Here is a 13,137-nt window from a genome sequence, read left to right as displayed (position 1 = left end):
TATTTTAGATGGCTGCTCACAGGCTTTTAAGATTCTAGACGCTATTCACCAAAGTAGAATGTAGAACATTTTCTTTATAAAATATGTTACGCCAATTGAGCTAGATGTTGCCCGAGACAATTCGGTCCTTCAGGGAGTTTGGATGTGTCTATGGAGTTTCCAAGATACCATAATACTTTGATTGAATCTTTATAAGCACTCTTTCATTTTTTGTTGTTGTTGAAGAGTAGAACTGCTCTATAGGGTTTTCCTGGCTGTAATATCTTCTTTTATAATTTATTTTATTTATTCTGCTGTTGTTGTTGAGAATATATACAGCAAAATATACACCAATTCAACAATTTCTACATGTACAATTCAGTGACATTGATTACGTTCTTCAAGTTGTGTAACCATTCTCACCCTCCTTTTCTGAGTTGTTCCTCCACCGCTAACATAAACACTGCCCCCTAAGGTTCCTATCTAATCTTTCAAGTTGCTGTTGTCAATTTAATTCCATATGGATAGTTCTTTAAAGAGCATAAAGCTCTAGGCAGACATTTTTTATTAGTGAAGCTAAACTGTTGTTTGGTTTTAAGGACTCTTTTTTTAAAAAACGTAATCATAATACCATTATCACATCTAAAATCTTTAACAATAATCTCCTAACATCTAATATACAGCCAGTGTTCAGATATCCCTGATTGTCTCATAATATTTTTAAACGGTTTGTTGAAACTAAGGATCTGAATAAGTTCTACACATTGCGATTAGTTGATATGTCTCTTAAATCTCTTTTAGTCTATAGATTCTCCCTCCATATTCTTTCAAACTTATTAGTTGAAGAAACTGAATTGTATGTCATATAGAGTTTTTCACATTCTGGACTTTTGCTAATTTTATCCTCATGGTGTTGTTTAACATGTTTCATTTGAATCTAATGTTTCCTATAAATTGGTAGTTAGAGCTAGAGGCTTCCGTATGTTTATGCAAATAACATGTGCCTTCTATGATTTTTTGCCAGCTGAGCCCTCTGCAGTGAGGTATTTACGTAAGTGCTGCTATGCCAATTTTTTTTTACATGTTCCTATAAAAAACTAGTATAGCATGCTTACGAAAATATCTCATGGGGGGAGGGTGTGGTTGGCAAATTGTTTAAACGCAGGAGGTGCGCATTATTTGTGTAAAACAATGGTAGATTCGTGGTTTTTTGTTCTTGTAAAAAATCATATTTTTTCTATAGACTCTTTCACAGGTGCTGTTGTGTACTTCTTATGTGCATCATTTAGGAAGGACATAATATCTGGTTGTCTTTTTATTTTAAAATCGATCAGTGAAGTCAGCCTGATTCATCCGTTATAAAGTTCCCCATAAGCTTTTCACTTAATGGTTTTAGTAGTCATTGATGGTTATTGCCTGGAAACATTACTACCTTGTTGTTAGGTACCGTTGGGTTGGTTCTGATTCATAGTGACTCTAAGTACAACAGAAGGAAACACTGCCCAGTCTTGTGCCATCCTCACAATCATTGCTATGTTTAAGCCCATCGTTGCAGCCATTGTGTCAGTCCATCTTATTGAAGGTCTTCCTCTTTTTCGCTGACCCTCTACCTTACCAAGAATGATGTTCTTCTCTAGGGACTGGCTGCTCTTGATAACATGTCTAAAGCACATGAAACAAGGTCTTGACATCCTCTCTTCTAAGGAGCATTCTGGCTGTACTTCTTCCCAGACAGATCTTTTAGTTCTTCTGGCAGCCCATGGTATAGTCAATATTCTTTGCCAACACCATAATTCAAAGGCATTGATTCTTCTTCGGTCTTCCTTGTTCATTGTCCAGCTTTTGCATGCATTCTAGGTGATTGAAAATACCATGGCTTGGGTCAGGTAGGTGCACCTTAGTCCTCAAAGTGACATCTTTGCTTTTAACACTTTAAAGAGATCTTTTGCAGCAGATTTCCCCAATGCGATACATTGTTTGATTTCTTGACTGCTGCTTCCATGGTTGTTGATTGTGGATCCAGGTAAAATGAAACCCTTGACAGCTTCAGTGTTTTCTCTGTTTATCATGATGTTGCTTATTGGTCTAGTTGTTAGGATTTTTATTTTCTTTGAGGTGTAATTCTTACTGAAGGCTGTAGTCTTTGATCTTCATCAATAAGTGCTTCAAGTCCTCTTCACTTGCAGCAAGCAAGGTTGTGTCACCTGCATATTCCAGGTTGTTAATGAGTCTTTCTCCAATCCTGGCGCTACATTCTCCTTCATATAGTCCAGCTTCTTGGATTATTTGCTCAGGATACGGATTGAAAAAGTATGATGAAAGAACCTGAAACACACCTTTCCTGATTTTAAACCATGCCATATTGTCATGGATTGAATTGTGTCCCCCCAAAATGTCTGTTGACTTAGCTGGGCCATGAGTCCCTGTATTGTGTGATTATCTACCATTTTATGTGATTTCCCTATGTGTTGTAAATCCCATCACTATGATGAAACAAGGTGAATTAGCAGCAGTTATATTGATGAGGTCTATAAGATTAGGTAGTGTCTTAAGCCAATCTCTTTTGAGATATAAAAGAGAAGCCAGCAGAGAGACGGGGGACCTCATACCCCCAAGAAAGCAGTGGTGGGAGCAGAGCGCATCCTTTGGACCTGAGGTTCTTGCCCTGAGGTGCTCCCAGACCAAGGGAATACTGATGACAAGGACCTTCCTCCAGAGCCAACAGAGGGAGAAAGCCTTACCCTGGAGCTGACACCCTGAATTTGGACTTCTAGCCTACTAGACTGTGAGAGAATAAACTTGTCTTTGTTAAAGCCATCCACTTGTATTTCTGTTATAGTAGTACTAGATGACTAAGACACGTATCCCCTTGTTCTTCTTGAACGGCTGCCTCTTGGTCTATGTACAGGTTCCTCAAGAGCACAGTTAAGTGTTCTGGAATTCCCATTCTTTGCAATGTTATCTGTAATTTGTTATGATCCACACAGTTGAACGCCTTTGCATAGTCAATAAAACACAGGTAAGCATCTTTCTGGTATTCTCTGCTTTTAGCCAAGATCCATCTGATATCAGCAAAGATATTCCTCGTTCCACATCTCTTTTGAATCTAGCTTGAATTTCTGGCAGTTCCCTGTCGATGTATTGCTGCAACCATTTTTGAATGATCTTCAGGAAAATTTTACTTGTGTGTGGTATTAATGATATTGTTCAATAAATTAGGATTATAGTAATTAACCAGCTAGGGTGAAAATGTGCCATTTGTTGTTGTTGTTAGTTGCCATTGAGTCTATTCTGACTCATGGCAGCCCCATGTGTTACAGAGTAGAACTGTCCTATAGAGTTTTCTTGGCTATAATCTTTTTTCTTTTTTATTATGCTTTAGATGAAGATTTACAGAGCAAATTATTTTTTCATTAAACAATTAATACACATATTGTTTTGTGACATTAGTTGCCAACCTTGCAACGTGTCAACACTCTCTGCTTCTCAACCTTGGGTTCCCCATTTCCATTCGTTCAGCTTTCCTGTCCCCTCCTGCCTTCTTGTCCTTGCCCCCTGGGCTGGTTGGCTATAATCTTAATGGAAGCAGATCACCAAGACTTTTCTTCTGTGCTTTAAATTGATCTTGTACTATGTTCTCAATTGAAGCATGCTCTCTGGTATGGATAGATGTTGGTGGGCCCTAGGACAAGGAAGGCTTCTACAAGTGCTACTGCTTACACAATCTCTAGATCAGTTATTTGGTCTTCAGCTCTACCAGATAGTAGAGATGCCTCTGAATCATACTGATGTCAAAGATGTCATTGACCTGGATGTAGTCATGGTGACTTTGTCTAGAAAGGAATTATTATTCTAGAACATAAAGAAGGAAGAAATGGAAAATGAGGTTGTAGTGGACATGGCTATACAGTGTGTTTTCTGTCTACCACCTCTGTTAAAGAGGTAGATGAAGGGGGCTATGCTTTGTATCATACAAATGTGCCTTCCATATTTCTGTTTGAATGAGAGGGAGTCAAAATATAGACTGGAAACCAGCTTTTGGAGTAGCCTGGCTGAAAAAACTCTACTCAAATAGGGTCAAGCTGGGCCAATCATATGCTCACTCATGGGAATCTGATTTGGGAAACAATATCAGGTGGGTAATAGTAGGAACTGGTGTGAAAGAATGTATAGAAGGAGTATAATGCAGAATTGAGGCAAAGCTTATAGGAAAGATAAGCTGTGAAGAAGACGAGACAATTAACAGAAGCCATGAGAAGGAGAAACCATAGAGAAGAAGAGGAAGTAATAAGAGGAGTAATAAGAAGACATATGAAGAGAAACAGAGCCAGGGAGAAGGTGAGTCATGTTAAATGGTGGAGTACTTGACAGAAGATTCTGAGCTCTTGTACCTGAGAGACTTTGGGTATAGTTCTAGTTTCTGTTCTAGTCCCTGTTTTTTGATTCTCATGAGATTCTGGCCTCCATCTATGAGTCTTATAATAAACAACCATTATTTGACAAAATGAGTGAATCTTTGTCCCCTTGCAACCAAAGGCACTAAGTAGAACAGGAATGATATGAGGGCGTATTACTGCTTGCAGAATCCTTTTTAAATGGGTAATATTGGTGTTGAATGGTTAAGATATTATTTATACAGTGGGCCTATAAGGGGCAAACACACCACTTAGAGTTTTATTGGAGCTAAAGTTATCCCAAACAGCTTGGGAAGCATAGACTCTTCATTGTGTGCAATCAACTGCAGATGGAATATGCATTAGACAGGAAACCAAACCTGAGTGGGAGGCCCCAAGGGAGTCTGAGATGTTAGGCTATGGTCTTTTGCTGTGTTCTAGCAAAGGGGTTGATTTTTTTAGAAGAACACTTCTTTGATGCAAGAAATAAACAACCCCTGTCTGTGGGTGAAAGACTGAGATTTGGGAAGAAAGGAAACAAGGAAAGTTCTGTCATCTCTATATGCCCAGAATAGAATTACTGTAACAATTTGATTCCTGAAGCCAGTTCTTTGGAAACATCCTTTAAAGAATCTTCCGAGTATCATAGAGTATGTAATTAGCCAGTGAGGACATGAGAGTAAGCTTAAGCTTCATAGTGCGAAACGTTTGAAGGACTGCCCTTACTACAGGGCCAGTTTTCAAGGAAGCTGAACCAGAATACCAATCAAAAGATCCAAGTTCAGGACTCTAATTAAGGTGAGCTGAGATCCTGCAGCAAGATTCTCTGACCAGTAGATATTCTGGCAATACTCAATGGGTAACATCATTTTGATTCAGATTAAAATAGGATTCCAGACAACACATGGAGATCAGGGACATTGTCCATATCCAAAAGAAAATAGATTGACCCAGACTAGGTAGACTGACAGAGTCCCAGTCAAGCAAACACATTCAAGTCAGAGCTGAACCATTGAATAAACCAGAGAGGGTGTCAAAAACGCACTTCTACCAGCTGAATTCTTATGTTGGGTTAGTGTGGAAGGCTGCTGTTCATTCCTTCCAGACAAGTTTGAAGAAAGGAGAGGGAAGCAGCGCGTAAAACAGTCATGTTTGGTTGGTTCTCTTTAGCACCCCAGCTGGGTGGGACTGAGCCTTAAGGTTGAACATGTTAACTGCCTGCTTTTGGGTTAGAGGAGACAAGAACAGACAGTAGGACAACCAATGTCTTGCTGTAAAGTCTGGAAAAGTTCCACAGCTCTATTGACCAATCCTCTCTTTAGACTATCCCAAGTGTATTAGTTTCATATGTCTGCCATAACAAAAACCCAGAAAGTGAGTGTCTTTCAACAACAGAAATTTATTGTTTTAGAGTTTACAGTGTTCATATGAATTTACAGTGCAGGCAGGGCAAGGCACTCGATCTTTTTTTTTTTTTGTCTTTCTCAGCTTCTGGTAGTTTTAGGCATTCTTTGGCTTGCAGATGGCTGTCATCCTTCTCTGTCTGTCTCTCTATCTATTCTCCATTTTATAAGGATACCACTCAGACAGGATTAGGACCCATCCTCCTCTGTTATGACCTCGAGTTAACTGATAACATCTTCAAAGACCCTATTGTCAAATACAGTCATATTCACAGGTCCTGGGAGTTAGTACTTCAATAAATCTTTTGCGGGGACACAATTCAGTCCATAACACCAAGTAAGGCTAAGTGGACATTGTCCTGAGCACGTGCAAGTTTCATATTTCAGAGACCTACAACAACCTAACTCTGGACATATAACTAATGTGTTCTGATCAGGGCATTCATACTGCAAAGCTGAACTGGGAGATAGTGGTGTAGCACCGACCATTGGGTTTCAATATTATTTTACATACTTTGTCCATCTTGTGAATGCCGAGCCAGATCCTCATTCAATGAAGGACTTGTTAACCCAGCTTCAAGGAGGGCTATTGGGAGGCAGCTTTCAGATGTCAACCCCTTAAGAAATTACCTAATTCTAACTGCCTTGTCCAAAGGTCATAACCTTCCCCAAAACCCAACCCAAATCCACTGCCTTCGAGTCAATTCTACTCAAAGCAACCCTATAGGACAGAGTAGAACTGCCCCATAGGGTTTCTAAGAAGCAACTGATGGATTTGAACTGCCAACCTTTTAGTTAGTAGCTGAACACTTAACCACTGTGCCTCCAGGGCTCCTTAACTTGGGCCCAACTTGAGACAATTTTGAAGGGCTTTTCTAGTTCCAGCCTTTCCCATGATGTCAGCTGAGGTAGCTTGGCTTCTCCCTCTGCCCAGTCCAGCTTCTGTTCCCTTCTTTCTACAGGCTTCCATCTCAAGAGTACTCCCTAATAAACATCCCTGCCATGGGCCTCAGTTTGTACTTTGGTGCTCATTCTTACCTTTTGTTAAGTCCTTGTTCTGGTGGTTTGTCTTATGCCTTAAGTTATGGGCCCTGGCTTTATTCTGATTTTGTTCTCACTGTGGGTGCTATTGCAATTTTAGTTAGAGTTATCCTGTATATTCCAGAAAATTTAGCAACACTGGCTAAATGCCAGTACCATTTCTCACCCATTACACAACCAGAAATGCCCCCAAACATTTTTAGACATCCTATCCTGTGGTACCACCCTCAGCTGAGAACCACTGGGTCAGTACCCCTCTCTCGGGCCTAGGGGCTTTGTGCTGAACCCAGACTGGAGCCTCATTTTCTGAGGGCAGAGTATGCCTCACAACCGCTCTGGACTTCTGTCCATCTGTTACAATAGCTGACTATCACTCCTTCAGTAGATCCATCTGTTGGAGAGCCAGGGGAAACTGAGACATAGGAAGTAAAGCTGTGGGGTAGCAATAAGTCCACCCAACAGAATCATCAAATATAACTACTGCTAATAATAATGGTGACCACTTAATGACAGCTTACTATGTGCTTGCATATCTTAGGAGACCTGGTGGTGCAGTGGTTAATAGCTATGGCATACTATGGCTGCTAACCAAAAGGTCAGCAATTCAAATCCACCAGCTGCTCCTTGGAAATCCGAAGGAGTGGTTCTACTCTATCCTATAGGGTCACTATGAGTCAGAATCGACTCAAGAGCAATGAGTTTTGTATATGTTAGCTCATTAATTTTCATCATAACCCTATGTAGGGTAACGCTATTCAGCTATATGCATCCCCTCCCTAATGGAATCAGCTTTGCTCTTCCCCAAAGCATGCTGGTGATGCATTTAGGGTGGATTCAGGCTAAGGTACAACACCTGGAGTGGCATGACTGGGCCAGGGGCCAAAGCCAAGGAATGCCTTAGCAACAAGAAGGAAAACATCTGGGCCTGGACGTGAATTCCCTGGGAACACTGACTGCCCAAGGACGTGGGAGAAAACAATGAGCCTTGGTCCCAGCTGGAATGGTATATAAGCTTGGTCCCTTGCTAGGTGATTGTGGAAAATACTTAAGCCTGCCGCCACTGGAGAGCAGCTGCTTGCCCGTGTCAGTAAGCCTCCCTGAACTCATGAATCTGGAAAGGGCTATGTGTCAGTTCTTCGGATTATTTGCCAGGACGCACAGTGAAGGTCTTTCCTTGCTGGGGCTGTCTGACACCCTATTAGATAGGTACTACTATTTCTCCATTTTATAGGTGGGTAAATTGAGACACAAGTGATTAAATCACTTGTCCAAGGTCACACAGTTGTTAAGTGGCAGAACTGAGTTTCCGCTGCAGGAAATTTAATCTTTTAACTTCTTGCTGCATATTGTTTCTTATCACTGTAAGTTGAACTCAACAAACAGTCAGCAGTAGTACAAAGGGCTGTCATTGTCATGTTATCATAGTCTGGTTGCCAAAAAATAGGAAGGGAAAACAATTGTTTGTTTGCCAAATCTCATTTTCCATAGACATACTAAGATTTCATCTGCGTATCTTGTTTTTCATCGGTTCACAGCTTTTCAACAGAGAGGCCAGTTGGTCAGCAGCCTCTTGCATTCACTTCAGTGAGATGTACAAAATATAATTTTCTATGTATGCCTTCATGTGAAAAGGGTTGGGCTGTGAAAGCACAGTAAATTAATTGAGATTTCAGGTTTTCCTGCTCTAGCCTTCTTAGTCACCTACTTATAAATACTAAGTATGCTGAGTAAATTTGTGGCTTAAAGGGCCTTTTTTTTTTCTTTTTGTTATCTCAATTTGGATTGCTTGAAGTTTAAATTCTCTGATATCAGATCATTTCCTTGGCTGGGAAGAAGGTAAGTGTTCAGTGTTGGGAGACACAGAGAAGTAAGATACCAGTACAGTAGGGCTTGGGAATACTATTTCAGAAGATGTGCAGTTCAATGAGATGAAAAGAGACACTGAAATCAGGAGCAAAGTTAAATACGGTATTTTAGTGAGGAAGGGTGATCGTGAAAGCAACTACTGGATGCACAGAGCACATCGGGTTTTCCTAAAAGCCACAGGTGACGAAAATGTTATCTAAGGGCTTAAATAAAGGGATCCACTGATCAAAGAATTATTTAAGCAAAAATCTATAACTATGTTCTTTCAATTAAGACTTATCTGCATTTACCAAAGTCTGAAGTATTTCCCCTCGAAGCTTGTGCTGGTATTTTGATTAGTTAGGGCAGTGCTTCTCAAAATTTGCTGCACATTACAGCCACCTGTGGAGATTTAAAAACTCTCGCTGCCCGGGCTGCACTTTATATCAATAAACTCAGAATTGCTGGGGTTGGGACAGAGACATCAGTATTTTAAAACATTTCTCAAATAATTCTAATGTTTGAGAACCAGTGTTTAGAGCCCAAACCTATTGCTGTTGAGTTAATTCTGACTCATAGCAACCCTATAAGACAGAGTAGAACTGCCCCACAGGGTTTTCAAGGCTGTAAATCTTTGCCGAAACAGATTGCCACATCTTTCTCCTATGGAGTGGCTGGTGGATTAGAACGGTCAACCATTCATTTAGCAGCTGAGCATTTAACCACTGCGCCACCAGGGCTCCTTTGTGTTTAGAGCCAAACCAATCCCAAACCTGTTGCTGTCGAATTGATTCTGATTCTGACTCATAGCAATCCTATAGGACAGAGTAGAACTGCCCCATAGGGTTTCCAAGGAGCGCCTGGTGGATTCGAACTGCTGACCTTTGGGTTAGCAGTCATAGCTGTTAACCACTATGCCACCAGGGTTTCTGTGTTTATAGCACTAAATTTTAGCTGCATTAGAATCACCTGTAGGCCTGTTAAAACACAGATTGCTGGGTCCTACCCCTCCTTGGTCTGAGGTGAGGCTTGAGAATTTGCTTTTCTATCACTTTCCCAGATGATGCTGATGCTGTTAGTCCAGGAAACCACACTTTGAGAACCACCAATTTGGAGGACTATTTACTTATTCATTAATGCCATTTGAAGACATGAAAGCCATAAAGTTTTGTCAGGCAGCCTAAGGAGATGCGACATCCTTGGAATGGAATCTAAGCACATTTGTGAACTCACCACACACACTGATTCTCTGGCAGGCTTACATTCATTCCCATCTGTTAGGCTGGCAGCATGCCCATGGAAAATGTGCTATGCCAATTTCAGCTGGGCATGGGTGCTAACCAAACATGGTTTTGGATGGGCGGCTTTCATCACACAGCAAGTGCCATTTCTTGGGCCAGGCAATCCTGCTGTTTGCAAACAGCTCCAGTCTGAGGCCACATGCTTCCTTACATCTGTAGATGCTTGAGGACATGATTAAAAAATACATAATCAACAAATGGTTGATTGTACTTCTCCCTCAATCTGCCTCAGCATAGTAATTTGGCATGTAGAGAAGCACTCTGTCTTTGATGAGCGGGAAGCTATGCTAAAGGTCTTTACATATGCAATGTTTTTAAAATGCAAGGTTTGGATCAGCTGCATTTATTAGTTTGAAGATATCATTATAGTTTCTTGCTTTATTTTTATTTAGGCTTTTGGTCTGTTTTTCTAAATAAGTCTTATTTTTCCTTTTACTACCAGTTTTCTGGAGTATTCTCTGATTTGACTTTAATAATACAAACGAATTCTATTGTAAAGATAGTTTGGGGATTGTGGTTGGTTTCTGCTACAGAATTCCAGTTACTTAAAAGGGATGTTTATAAATTAAAATGTATATATTATTTGTTTCATAATCAAGCCTGGGATATGAAGAGATCTTTGAACATTAGTTTTTAGATGAACAGTTCTTTGAGCTCTTTAAAATTAATAAATAAAAAGTATAACACACAAACAAAAAAGAAATCCATTGATTTATAGGAAAGAAGGCCACTGATTTATTAAAAAAAAAATTTTTTTTATAAGACTTGCAAAATTTTTTTTCCTTAAGAAGGCATATTGATTATGCTGAGATTGTACAGGGGAAGCTTCTAAGGCATCTCCAGATAGACTCAGACCACAAAACTTTTGGTTAGCAGCTAAGCGTGTTAACCATTATACCATATATTGGATTAAATGAACTTGAAAGGTGATTGTGAGTTCTGTACCCAAATACCAGGGAAAGGAGCCTCTGGCTCCAAGACCCAAAGCAAAGCTGAAAATAAATTGTGACTATCAAAAATAATTTTATCAATTATTCCTACTTGGTTAGATGAGGAAAGCCATAGTTCTAAGTGGGTTTAGAAAGAATAGAAAATCAGATAAGATTCTTTAGCTTAAAAGCACTTTAATGTGCCTAGAAGTCTCCTTTAGAATTTCCACAGATGTCTCCGTTAACAGCGTACAACTTTTCTGTACAAGTACTTTCCCTCAAGGATGATTACAGGTAAATTATTTTTAAAACATAAATCTTTAATAATTAACTGTTAATTCCTTTACTAGGCACACTTTTCAAAAAAAAATTTTTTTTAACTTCTTTTTATTTTCAAGATTGGATTTGTGATTATACTAAAATAGGATTTGGGGCATTCGCCTAGAGACTTATCTAGTATGTACAACATTGTTCCTTTGAGAAAATATGATCCAAGAGTGAACAAACAATTACAAACGGACAGTGAGCTTGGAAAGACAACCTACACAAAAGCTGAGAACCATCTGTACTGGAGAGTTTCCTGAATAAGAAATAAGTGAAGAGACTAACACATTGGGTATGCTTGTCATGCAACTTCTCAGTTGGGATATGATGTAGTTCATAGACTAAATTACTATTCCATTACAATCTTAGGGAAACATTCCTATGGGACCAGTCTCCTTGGAAGAGTTTCTAATTATGTGAACAAGTCTACCTCCGTACAGAGAAAGGGAGAAATGGAAAATGCCAAAAACAGCAAACATCTAAAACATCAATTTTAAACATTTTAGATAGGATTCAAGTAAAACTTTTGAAACTTCAAAAGGTGGAAACTTTTTGTTTTGAAGTCTAAAGCCATTTGATAACATAAAAAAACAGACATTATTGAGGTATAATTGATACACAATAACCTACACATATTTAAAGTATATCATTTGATATGTTTTGACATATATATATACCTTGGATCCATCACCACAACCAAGATAATGAACATATCCATTGCCCCCAAAAGTTTCCTCAATCCCTGTTGTAATTCTTACTTGCCCTTCCCTCCTCAAGCAACCACTGAACTGCTTTCTGTCATTATCCATTCGTTTGTATTTTCTAGAGTTTTATAGGGGCCCTGGTGGAGTAGTGGTTAAGAGTTCAACTGCCAATCAAAAGGTCAGTAGTCTGAATCCTCCAGCTGCTCCTTGGAAACCCTATGGGGCAGTTCTACTCTGTTCCTATAGGGTCACTATGAGTCAGAATTGACTTGATGGCAACAGGTTTGGTTTTGGTTAGAGTTTTATATAAATAGAACCACACAACACATACTTTTTTTTTTGTCTGAATTCTTTCATCCAGCATAATTATTACTGAGATCATCCTCTTTTAGTGACTTTTTATTTCTGATTTTAAATACTCTGCAGGTAAGCCTTCAACGTTTGCATTAGGGACAACATAGGATCTCTCCAAGTACCAAAAAAAACACAAACCTGTTGCCATCGAGTCGATTCCGACTCATACCGACCCTATAGGACAGAGTAGAACTGCCCCACAGAGTTTCCAAGGAGCACCTGGTGGATTCAAACTGCCAGCCTTTTGGTTAGCAGCTGTAGCACTTAGCCACTACACTACCAGGGTGTCCCTCTCCAAGTAGAAGGCAGATAAATTAGAATTGTGAATTGGACTACATGATAGCCAGGGAATTGCCAGGTGCCTTTATGTGTAACATCAGACTCCATATCAGTTAGTTTTTTGACTGTAAGTAAGGAACATATTTTCTGGCTAACTTATGGAAAGATGGAGTTTATTAGAAGGATATGGACTGGTTCATGGAATCAAAGGAAAATGTGAACAACCAGGATTCTGCAGTGCCATGCCAAGCCACATAGGAGCCTGAAGCAAAAGGAAAAGTCAGCAATGCTAATCTTGTCTTAAAAAATTTGATATTTTGTTCATTATGGATTTGTGTATTACTTTTAAAAAGTTGCATTAAAATATTATTATTGTGACTATTGCCTTTCTGGCACCCTCTTAAATTTTTCACTTGAGTACCTCACTTGCCTCACCCTAGTCCCAGCCCTGGCTCTGGCAAGACAAAAACTGGGGCAGCTCTAGGTTCTAAACAGGGGGAAACAATGTGCAGTCTCTTTAGGACCTCTCTGAAGTGCTGGTCAGCTATCATCACTCACTGCTGTTCAAGATTCAAGATCTAGGA

This window comes from Loxodonta africana, chromosome 6 (assembly GCF_030014295.1).
Source record: "Loxodonta africana isolate mLoxAfr1 chromosome 6, mLoxAfr1.hap2, whole genome shotgun sequence".
Classification (NCBI taxonomy): domain Eukaryota; kingdom Metazoa; phylum Chordata; class Mammalia; order Proboscidea; family Elephantidae; genus Loxodonta; species Loxodonta africana.
This window is presented reverse-complemented; position numbering follows the sequence as displayed.